At 48.6% G+C, this 12557-nt stretch overlaps 1 protein-coding gene across 1 annotated transcript in view; it reads left to right on the top strand.

Moving 5' to 3' along the window:
• C4H6orf58 (chromosome 4 C6orf58 homolog) overlaps nucleotides 1-12557 on the top strand; it is a 138282-nt gene that overhangs the window by 27150 nt on the left and 98575 nt on the right. The gene's annotated exons all lie outside the window — the stretch shown is intronic.

Here is a 12557-nt window from a genome sequence, read left to right as displayed (position 1 = left end):
TTGAAGGAATGATCCAGTAGGTATGTAATACATTAGGAAAGAACTATTGCAAAAAAGGCTGATGGAGTGAAGTCTCATTGGAATGTTGGGGATGGAAGAGAGTCAAGAAGGGAATGAGAGGACAGCAAGTAAGATAGGGCAATGTGCACAAGTTACTCAAGCAGTTTGGAAGCAATTAGTAAGAGAGAGAGGAATTGTGGTAGCTGAAGACAAAGTCTATATTGAGAGATTGTTTCTTTAGGATTAGTTAACTAAACATCTGTTTAGAGGAGACTAATGGAGAGAAACACTTTAAAGAGGTTAGAGAGAGGTGAGCATACATTAGGGGGAGGGAAGGTGTTTGGAGGAAATAGGGCCAAAGGAACAGTACAGTTCTGTATGTTGTCTGAGATAATAAATTTAGAGTCCTCATTTAAAAAAAATTAACTGAAGGTATATTGGGGGGTGTAGCAGACCAGTGGGTCATGCAGGATTTGAGAAAATGGTATAGATTTTGTCTTTGAAATCGATGGAAAAATCATATGATGTGATTGAAGATGATATAAGTGGTGCAGGTGGGCAGAGAAAGATGTTCAATTTAGAGATGAGCGGGTTCGGTTCTCGAAGAACCGGACCCACCCGAACTTTGCTTTCCTAGTCCGCATCCGAGTCCGGCTCAGGGCTTCCTGCCGACTCTGATCCCAAAACGAGGCAAAACGTCATCATCCTTCTGTCGGATTATCATGGGTTTTGGATTCGAGAAAGGTCCCGGTGATCTACTCCATTTTTATTCCACCTGTGGAGAGTGTACTGAATGGACATGTCTGTCTCAGTGTTGGGGTTGTGGGGCATGGACATGGGGCTGCTGGCTGCTGTAGGGCTGGTATATTAGTCCACAGGTGCTCTGTCTATCATCTAGTGGTGCATCTGACAACAATGGGTGATCTGTCCATATACATCCAGGGGCTCTGTTCCAGTGTTAAAAAAAAAAAATCCCAGTATACTGTGTGTGTATATCCTGGGGCCGGTGTATCCTATGTATCAGTATCAGTCCAGGGGTGCTCTGTCTGTCATCTGGTGGTGTATCTGACAACAAAGTGTTAGCTGTCCTTCCATCTAGGGGCTCCGCCTCCATGTAAAATTAAAATAAAAGCTAAAAAGGCTAAAATATAATTATAAAAAAAATATTTTTTGATTGTTTGTACTGTACCCCAGTGTACTATACAATTTTTATTTTATTTTCATAAGTGCTGTGACACTGACGGTCAGTATATTACTATTTTGTACTCGTATATGTGTAATATCGCTATAAAGTGGGTTCGTACCTGAAGCTCTGTCGTTTTCGTGGTCGGCCGTATCCACTCTTCAACGATGTCGAGACCAGAGACTATTCTTCCCGTCACCTGTGACGCTGCGGCAGAAGGACCAGGAGAACCCCGGGAAGACAACCCAAACACAATATGCTCAAGAACCACTACGCAGGGGGGCGGTGACAACCATTTATTGCGCTGAAGATATCAGTCACCGCTATAACTCCATTCTCACTTGGAGCAAATGCATATCTTAAACATCATCTCAATACCCTATTTCTTTCCCTGTCTACAACAGTGATTACAGCTTATGTATTTCAACAGGCATGACAATAACTCGGCAAACAATCAAATATTGTTACATGCAATAGCAATCATTTGGTATGTAGTGATATCTTAGAGTAAGGAATGTCCTGACAGTAATTCTGTTGCACTTCTTAAACTATCCATAGGATGGCGCTACACGCCGGGCATTAATGTTCAGTTCCTGCGCCCAGTGGGTCAGTGTCAGTGCGCCCAGTTTGCGGTCAGTGTCCCTTTAACAGAGTACTTGCACTCCAACAGTAAACTCCGGAGGGGACGTCGGTGGACGTAAGATAAGTACTTGTAGGAGGGTGTGCGGTACTAACTGTTGGTAAAATAACGCAGCAGCAATGGGTACGGTACTATCCGTATTTGTATCCACGGAAAAGTAAGTCAACTTTAATACAAAACTTCACAGGGTTAACTAGTGGGTCACCACAGCTCTGGCAGGGTGCGGTACGTTACTCTGGGAGGCTTGATGTTAAATATTCGTGAGCAGGGACGTCCCCCATTATATGTAGTAGGCCAATCCTGGTACAATGTCCCCACTATACATAACCCTATTCATATCCCCCTGAGGTTGGGTGTTTGTGTCTACAGCCACAACCTCTCCAGTCTATGTGGCAGCTGAACTGGGGAGAAGGGAGTACCTGCGGTCTGGTGGATGCCGCTGGCGGTTGTTGGGTAAGTTCCTCCTGGGTGCCGGCTGTCTGATCGGTGGAGGCTGGTGGCGGCGGACACACTTCTGGGCGTCCTCCTCGGGTAGTTCCCCTCTCCTGTGGGTCCCTGCAGCTCAGAGGCGTCTCTTTCCCCTGCAGCGGCTCTGTTTCCACGGCGACGGCGGGCGGCTGGCGGCTCCGTCCTGCAGCGACGCGGCTCTGTCTCTCCTTTGCTGAGCGGCGGGTACCTGGTGGTTTCCTCTTTGTCAGCAGCCACGGGGCACCCTGCACGGCAGCGTCTCTCTCTCTCTGGCTCCGTCGGCGGCTTCTCCCTTCACACTGCAGCGGCGGCTGGTGGTTCCCCTCTCTGCGCAGCCACGCCACGGACCACGATGCCGCCTTCTCCTCTCCTTTTTAACCATCTCCTCCCCCTTCCTTGGCGCCTTTTCCTCCTCCAATCCCTGAGTCTCCAGGGATTTACAGGCACCAGGTAGGGAATTTTAACCCTATCAGTGCCAGCAACAAAATGACAACAAAAAAGGGTCCCTAGGTAGCGCTGGCTGCATTTATGGCTCTAAAGGGGGGGCTGCTATGGGTATCCCCAAACATGGGTACCACATATGTATTGTGCGACACTGTTGGTGACATTAAACCGCAGTGTTTGATTACTATTTCTGATTCCTACACGTATTGTGCAACACTGTTGGTGAAATTAAACTGCAGTGTTTGACTACTATTTCTCTGACGTCCTAGTGGATGCTGGGAACTCCGTAAGGACCATGGGGAATAGACGGGCTCCGCAGGAGACTGGGCACTCTAAAAGAAAGATTAGGTACTATCTGGTGTGCACTGGCTCCTCCCACTATGACCCTCCTCCAGACCTCAGTTAGATTTCTGTGCCCGGCCGAGCTGGATGCACACTAGGGGCTCTCCTGAGCTCCTAGAAAGAAAGTTTATTTTAGGTTTTTTATTTTACAGTGAGACCTGCTGGCAACAGGCTCACTGCATCGAGGGACTAAGGGGAGAAGAAGCGAACCTACCTGCTTGCAGCTAGCTTGGGATTCTTAGGCTACTGGACACCATTAGCTCCAGAGGGATCGACCGCATGGAACTGGCCTTGGTGTTCGTTCCCGGAGCCGCGCCGCCGTCCCCGTTACAGAGCCAGAAGCAAGAAGAGGTCCGGAAAATCGGCGGCAGAAGACTTCGGTCTTCACCAAGGTAGCGCACAGCACTGCAGCTGTGCGCCATTGCTCCTCATGCACACTTCACACTCCGGTCACTGAGGGTGCAGGGCGCTGGGGGGGGGGCGCCCTGAGGGCAATATATGACACCTTGGCTGGCAAATCTACATCATATATAGTCCTAGAGGCTATATAGATGTAAAATTACCCCTGCCAGTATTCCAGAAAAAGCGGGAGAAAGTCAGTTGAAAAAGGGGCGGGGCTTCTCCCTCAGCACACTGGCGCCATTTTCTCTTCACAGTGCAGCTGGAAGACAGCTCCCCAGGCTCTCCCCTGTAGTTTTCAGGCTCAAAGGGTTAAAAAGAGAGGGGGGGGGGCACAAAATTTAGGCGCAATATTGTATATACAAGCAGCTATTGGGAAAAATTCACTCAATATAGTGTTAATCCCAAAATTATATAGCGCTCTGGTGTGTGCTGGCATACTCTCTCTCTGTCTCCCCAAAGGGCTGTGTGGGGTCCTGTCCTCAGTCAGAGCATTCCCTGTGTGTGTGTGCGGTGTGTTGGTACGGCTGTGTCGACACGTTTGATGAGGAGGCTTATGTGATGGCAGAGCAGATGCCGATAAATGTGATGTCGCCCCCTGTGGGGCCGACACCAGAGTGGATGGATAGGTGGAAGGTATAAACCGACAGTGTCAACTACTTACATAAAAGGCTGGATGACGTAACAGCTATGGGACAGCCGGCTTCTCAGCCCGCGCCTGCCCAGGCGTCTCAAAGGCCATCAGGGGTTCAAAAACGCCCGCTCCCTCAGATGGCAGACACAGATGTCGACACGGAGTCTGACTCCAGTGTCGACGAGGTTGAGACATATACACAATCCACTAGGAACATCCGTTACATGATCCCGGCAATAAAAAATGTGTTACACATTTCTGACATTAACCCAAGTACCACTAAAAAAGGGTTTTATGTTTGGGGAGAAAAAGCAGGCAGTGTTTTGTTCCCCCATCAAATGAGTGAATGAAGTGTGAAAAAGCGTGGGTTCCCCCGATAAGAAACTGGTAATTTCTAAAAAGTTACTGATGGCGTACCCTTTCCCGCCAGAGGATAAGTTACGCTGGGAGATATCCCCTAGGGTGGATAAGGCGCTCACACGTTTGTCAAAAAAGGTGGCACTGCCTTCTTAGGATACGGCCACTTTGAAGGTACCTGCTGATAAAAAGCAGGAGGCTATCCTGAAGTCTGTATTTACACACTCAGGTACTAGACTGAGACCTGCAGATAGTGCTGCTGCAGCGTGGTCTGTAACCCTGTCAAACAGGGATACTATTTTGCGAACATAAGACGTCGTCTTATATATGAGGGATGCACAGAGGGATTTTTTGCCGGCTGGCATCCAGAATTAATGCAATGTCCATTCTGTCAGGAGGGTATTAGAGACCCGACACTGGACAGGTGATGCTGACTTTAAAAGGCACATAGAGCCTTATAAGGGTGAGGAATTGTTTGGGGATGGTCTCTGGGACCTCGTATCCACAGCAACAGCTGGGAAGAAATTTTTTTACCTCAGGTTTCCTCACAGCCTAAGAAAGCACTGTATTATCAGGTACAGTCCTTTCGGCTTCAGAAAAGCAAGCGGGTCAAAGGCGCTTCCTTTCTGCACAGAGACGAGGGAAGAGGGAAAAAGCTGCACCAGTCAGCCAGTTCCCAGAATCAAAATTCTTCCCCCGCTTCCTCTGAGTCTACCGCATGACGCGGGGGCTCCACAGGCGTAGCCAGGTACGGTAGGGGGCCGCCTCAAAAAATTTCAGCGATCAGTGGGCTCGCTCACAGGTGGATCCCTGGATCCTTCAAGTAGTATCTCAGGGGTACAAGCTGGAATTCGAGGCGTCTCCCCCCCGCCGTTTCCTCAAATCTGCCTTGCCGACAGCTCCCTCAGGCAGGGAGGCTGTGCTAGAGGCAATTCACAAGCTGTATTCCCAGCAGGTGATTGTCAAGGTGCCCCTACTTCAACAAGGACGGGGTTACTATTCCACACTGTTTGTGGTACCGAAACCGGACGGTTCGGTGAGACCCATTTTAAATTTGAAATCCTTGAACACATACATAAAAAAATTCAAGTTCAAGATGGAATCGCTCAGGGCGGTTATTGCAAGCCTGGAGGAGGGGGATTACATGGTATCCCTGGACATCAAGGATGCTTACCTACATGTCCCCATTTACCATCCTCACCAGGAGTACCTCAGATTTGTGGTACAGGATTGCCATTACCAATTCCAAACACTGCCGTTTGGACTGTCCACGGCACCAAGGGTCTTTACCAAGGTAATGGCAGAAATGATGATACTCCTTCGAAAAAAGGGAGTTTTAATTATCCCGTACTTGGACGATCTCCTTATAAAGGCGAGGTCCAAGGAGCAGTTGTTGGTCGGAGTAGCACTATCTCGGGAAGTGCTACAACAGCACGGATGGATTCTATACATTCCAAAGTCACAGCTGGTTCCTACCACACGCCTACTGTTCCTGGGGATGGTTCTGGACACAGAACAGAAAAAAGTGTTTCTCCCGCAGGAGAAAGCCAAGGAGCTGTCATCTCTAGTCAGAGACCTCCTGAAACCAAAACAGGTATCGGTGCATCACTGCACACGAGTCCTGGGAAAAATGGTAGCTTCTTACGAAGCAAAATTCCATTCGGCAGGTTCCATGCAAGAACCTTTCAGTGGGACCTCTTGGACAAGTGGTCGGGATCGCATCTTCAGATGCATCGGCTGATAACCCTGTCACCAAGGACCAGGGTATCTCTACTGTGGTGGCTGCAGAGTGCTCATCTTCAAGAGGGCCGCAGATTCGGCATACAGGACTGGGTCCTGGTAACCACGGATGCCAGCCTTCGAGGCTGGGGGGCAGTCACACAGGGAAGAAATTTCCAAGGACTTTGGTCAAGTCAGGAGTCGTCCCTACACATAAATATTCTGGAACTGAGGGCCATTTACAATGCCCTAAGTCTGGCAAGGCCTCTGCTTCAAAACCAGCCGGTACTGATCCAATCAGACAACATCACGGCAGTCGCCCATGTAAACCGACAGGGCGGCACAAGAAGCAGGATGGCGATGGCAGAAGCCACAAGGATTCTCCGATGGGCGGAAAATCACGTCTTAGCACTGTCAGCAGTGTTCATTCCGGGAGTGGACAACTGGGAAGCAGACTTCCTCAGCAGACACGACCTACACCCGGGAGAGTGGGGACTTCATCCAGAAGTCTTCCAACTGTTGGTAAACCGTTGGGAAAGGCCACAGGTGGACATGATGGCGTCCCGCCTAAACAAAAAACTAGATATTGCGCCAGGTCAAGGGACCCTCAGGCAATAGCTGTGGACGCTCTAGTGACACCGTGGGTGTACCAGTCGGTTTATGTATTCCCTCCTCTGCCTCTCATACCAAAGGTACTGAGAATAATAAGAAAACGAGGAGTAAGAACGATACTCGTGGTTCCGGATGGGCCAAGAAGAGCTTGGTACCCAGAACTTCAAGAAATGATATCAGAGGACCCATGGCCTCTACCGCTCAGACAGGATCTGCTACAGCAGGGGCCCTGTCTGTTCCAAGACTTACCGTGGCTGCGTTTTACGGCATGGCGGTTGAATTCCGGATCCTAAAGGAAAAGGGCATTCCGGAAGAAGTCATTCCTACGCTGATAAAAGCCAGGAAAGAAGTAACCGCAAACCATTATCACCGTATTTGGCGAAAATATGTTGCGTGGTGTGAGGCCAGGAAGGCCCCAACAGAGGAATTTCAGCTGGGTCGTTTTCTGCACTTCCTACAGTCAGGGGTGACTATGGGCCTAAAATTGGGTTCCATTAAGGTCCAGATTTCGGCTCTGTCGATTTTCTTCCAGAAAGAACTGGCTTCACTGCCTGGAGTTCAGACATTTGTAAAGGGAGTGCTACATATTCAGCCCCCTTTTGTGCCTCCTGTGGCACCTTGGGATCTCAACGTGGTGTTGAGTTTCTTAAAATCACATTGGTTTGAGCCACTTAAAACTGTGGATTTGAAATATCTCACGTGGAAAGTGGTCATGTTATTGGCCTTGGCTTCGGCCAGGCGTGTGTCAGAATTGGCGGCTTTGTCATGTAAAAGCCCTTATCTGATTTTCCATATGGATAGGGCAGAATTGAGGACTCGTCCCCAGTTTCTCCCTAAGGTGGTATCAGCTTTTCACTTGAACCAACCTATTGTAGTGCCTGCGGCTACTAGGGACTTGGAAGATTCCAAATTACTGGACGTAGTCAGGGCCTTAAAAATGTATATTTCCAGGACGGCTGGAGTCAGGAAAACTGACTCGCTTTTTATCCTGTAGGCACCCAACAAAATAGGTGCTCCTGCTTCTAAGCAGACTATTGCTCGCTGAATTTGTAGCACAATTCAGCTGGAGCATTCTGCGGCTGGATTGCCGCATCCTAAATCAGTAAAAGCCCATTCCACGAGGAAAGTGGGCTCATCTTGGGCGGCTGCCCGAGGGGTCTCGGCTTTACAATTTTGCCGAGCTGCAACTTGGTCAGGGGCAAACACGTTTGCTAAATTCTACAAAATTGATACCCTGGCTGAGGAGGACCTTGAGTTCTCTCATTCGGTGCTGCAGAGTCATCCGCACTCTCCCGCCCGTTTGGGATCTTTGGTATAATCCCCATGGTCCTTACGGAGTTCCCAGCATCCACTAGGACGTCAGAGAAAATAAGATTTTACTCACCGGTAAATCTATTTCTCGTAGTCCGTAGTGGATGCTGGGCGCCCATCCCAAGTGCGGACTGTCTGCAATACTTGTATGTAGTTATTGCCTAACTAAGGGTTATTGTTGAGCCATCTGTTGAGAGGCTCAGTTATATTTCATACTGTTAACTGGGTGTAGTATCACGAGTTATACGGTGTGATTGGTGTGGCTGGTATGAGTCTTACCCGGGATTCAAAATCCTTCCTTATTGTGTCAGCTCTTCCGGGCACAGTATCCTAACTGAGGTCTGGAGGAGGGTCATAGTGGGAGGAGCCAGTGCACACCAGATAGTACCTAATCTTTCTTTTAGAGTGCCCAGTCTCCTGCGGAGCCCGTCTATTCCCCATGGTCCTTACGGAGTTCCCAGCATCCACTACGGACTACGAGAAATAGATTTACCGGTGAGTAAAATCTTATTTTCTTACTCATACACGTATTGTGCGACACTGTTGGTGAAACTAAACCACAATTTTTTATTACTATTTCTAATTATTATATTTTTTGTTAAAATTGTGGTGTGTGCTGTACTCCACTTGGTTCGTGTTTGTGGATAGATATGGAGGACAAAAAATTGAGAGGACAGCAGGAAGCACATACTAGTGGGGCAGGTGCTGCCACCAGTCATGACGATACAAGTCAGCCAACATTATCTACTAAGGCCAATGCCCAGGAGCACAGAGGTCTTAAGTCAGGGTATGCAAAATCATTTAAATTTACAGTGAAACATCAAAAGGAAAGTTAGCTGCAGAGGCAGTAAGACAAACTGTGCATTCAGAACCATGAGACATTCTTGAAGAACGTTTAGGGATGTCCACATCAGCTATGTGTGAGTCTGACATTTCTCTTATGTCCTAGAGGATACTGGGGTCCAACCTGCCTGCTTTGTGGGACTTAGGGGGGGAATGTCCCAACCTCTTGAAGGGTTAATGGTCCCATTCCCGCTGACAGGACACTGAGCTCCTTAGAGAACTATTCGCAAGCCCCACCATGGCGAGCGTACATTCCCGCAGCACGCCACCACCCCTAACAGAGCCAGAAGAATGAAGAGTGGTGAGTACTGAGCCGGTGTCCTGGCTAGCGGGGCGCCGGTCATTATGGAGATGCACGGCTTCTAAACGGGGTGGACACAACTGCGTCCCAGTACACTGTACACACTACCTATACTGGCACAACAGCCTTAAAACAGTTCTCTCCATTTTAAGCACCAGATTCCTCAGCCAGTATAAAAAAAGTGGGAAGACCGCGTGCCATTGAAGTGGTGGGGCAACACTATGAGAGGACCTAGCAGCTTACCAGTGCCATTTTCCCTCAGCAGTGACACAGACGCTGACAGGACAGGTTGCGCAGGACCTCCAGTGTACTCCAGATTACTTCAGTGGTATCAGGGGGTCATAGCAGGGGGGAGCAATTATTAGTGTACTAAGTCCCCTATCAGGGTACTTAGTCTGTGACCTGTCTAAGCTTTGCATTAGCGATAAGGGCGTGGTGGGGGCTGGCTCCAAACAACTTTGTGTCTCCCTGAAGAGCTCTTTGTGGGTTAATTGTGCTTAACCTTTCCTGTGTGTGTGCTGTCACATTACATTATGTCAGGCAAAGAATGTGTGTCTTGTACAGCAGAGTGTTTCTCTTCACCAGGGGGCTCACTACCCGGAATGGGTTAATTATCTTAAGGGAATGATCTCAACTCTTTCTACAAAATTGTCCCGTAATGAGAAAGAGACGCAATACTTAAAACAGACTGTGGATGAGTTTATGAACAGAGACTCGGTCCCCAAAACAGCGTCTCAGTCCCCTCCCATTTGTCCGCAAAAGCGATCTCTGGCTCATATCCTGCAGTCTGACTCTGACAGGTCAGACATGGAGGAGGGAGATGTGTACTCAGGGGGGAAGGGTGTGTGTGTGCAGCTCTCTCACATGGAATAATAGCTCTTAATAGAGGCTATCAGAGATGTTCTGCATATTCCTGATAAGGTGTCAGAGGAGTGTGAGGAATTTTATTTTAATGTAAAAAGTAAGTCCTAAGTTACTTTTCCTGCGTCAAAGGAATTGAATACCCTGTTTGAAGAACCATGGGTTAATCCTGATAAGAAGTTTCAGATCCCTAAAAGGTTGCTCTCATCTTTTCCTTTTCCTCTGGAGGATAGGAAAAAAATGGGAAAATCCACCGATAGTGGACGCATCAGTCTCTAGGCTGTCACGTAAAATTGTACTGCCTGTTCCTGGTGCAGCCTCCCTGAAAGACACGGCTGATCGTAAAATTGAGACTACACTCAAATCATTGTACACAGCTGCTGTGGTGGCCCAAAGACCCACTGTTGCATGTGCGTGGATCACTAAAGCCATTGCTAGATGGTCAGGTAACCTAATTGAGGGGTTAGATTCCTTACTTAGGGGGGATGTTGTCTTACTCCTGCAGCATATTCAGGACTCTGCAAAGTTTATGGTGGAAGTCATAAAGGAAATAGGTGTGCTTAACGCACGCACCACCGCTATGGCAGTGTCGGCACACCGGGGCTTGTGACTACGCCAGTGGACTGCTGACGCTGACTCCAGGAAAAGCATGGAAGGCCTACCATTTACAGGAGAGGCCTTGTTTGGAAATGAATTAGACAAATGGATCTCCACAGCTACTGCGGGTAAGTCTACGTATCTTCCTTCTGCAGCCCCCCAACCAAGAAGACTTCTTCAGCTTCTAAGTTGCAGTCCTTTCAGATGGCCAAGTTTAAAGGCAAATCCAGAGGAGCTTCTACGTCCGCTAGCGGCGCAAGAGTAAACAATGCAAACCAGCAACAGCAGGTGCTCAGGAACAGAGTTCAGGAACTGCTTCCTCAAAGACTTCAGCATGACGGTGGACCGCAGTGCCTGGAAGGCTGTCAGGTGGGAGCTCGCCTACAATTCTTCAGTCAGATCTGATCAAATTCGTGCCAGGATCCCTGGGTCATTAATCTTATTTCCCAGGGCTACAGACTGAAGTTCCAAGAGCTCCCACCTCACAGATTCTTCAAATCAGGCTTGCCAGTTTCACAAGAGGCAGGTATAACTTTACAACATGCCATCGAAAAACTGGTACAGACTCACGTCATTGTTCCAGTTCCACCTCATCAGCTAAACAAGGGGTACTATTCCAACTTGTTTGTAGTATCGAAACCGGACGGTTCGGTAAGACCAATTTTGAACCTCAAGTCGTTGAACCCGTACTTATGAGTGTTCAAATTCAAGATGGAGTCTCCAAGACTGGTGATCTCAGGTCTGGAGGAAGGGAAATTCCTAGTGTCTCTGGATATCAAGGATGCGTACCTTGACATTCCGATCTGGCTGCCTCATCAGGCTTATCTATGGTTTGCACTGCCAGTTCCAGGCCCTGCCATTTGGTCTCTCCACGGCACCGAGGGTGTTCACCAAGGTGATGGTAAAGATGATGTTTCTACTCTGCAAACCGGGAGTGAACATAATTCCGTACCTGGACGATCTCATGATAAAAGCACTGTCCAGGGAAAGGTTGCTGGACAGCATTTCTCTCTCAACCAAACTTCTCCAGGATCATGGGTGGATTCTGAACCTTCCAAAGTCTCACCTAGTGCCAATACGGATGCTCTCATTCCTTGGAATGATACTGGATACGGAGTCGCAGTAGGTGTTCCTTCCATTGGAAAAGGCATTAGTAATCCAGTTGATGGTTCGGGATGTCCTGAAGCCAACCCGGATATTCGTTCATCTATGCATTCGCCTTCTGGGGAAAATGGTGGCCTCTTATGAGGCTCTTCAATATGGAAGGTTTCATGCAAGACCCTTCCAGCTCAATCTGTTGGACAAATGGTCCGGATCGCATCTTCACATGCACCAGAGGATCCGTCTGTCACCAAAAGCCAGGATCTCCCTTCTGTGGTGGCTACTGACTTCTCACCTTGTCGAGGGTCGGAGGTTCGGAATTCAGAACTGGATTCTGCTAACCACAGACGCAAGCCTCCGAGGTTGGGGAGCAGTCACTCAGGGGGTGCAGTTTCAGGGAAGATGGTCCAGTCAGGAAGTCATCCTTCCAATCAAAATTCTGGAACTCAGGGCCATATAGAATGCCCTTCTACAGGCCTTACATCTTCTTCAAGATCGGGCTATTCAGGTCCAGTCAGACAATGTGACAGCAGTAACGTACATAAACCAATAGGCCAGAACGAAAAGCAGAGTAGCAATGTCAGAGGTGTCAAGGATTCTCCTCTGGGCAGAGAGAAACACTGTGGCATTGTCAGCAGTCTTCATTCCGGGAGTAGACAACTGGGAAGCAGACATCCTCAGCAGACACGACCTGCACCTGGGGAAGTGGAGCCTTCACCCGGAAGTATTCAGGTGCTTGACACGT

This window comes from Pseudophryne corroboree, chromosome 4, assembly GCF_028390025.1.
Source record: "Pseudophryne corroboree isolate aPseCor3 chromosome 4, aPseCor3.hap2, whole genome shotgun sequence".
Lineage (NCBI taxonomy): Eukaryota > Metazoa > Chordata > Amphibia > Anura > Myobatrachidae > Pseudophryne > Pseudophryne corroboree.
The sequence above is the reverse complement of the archived record's forward strand: the minus strand, read 5'-3'. Positions and strand labels throughout refer to the sequence as shown.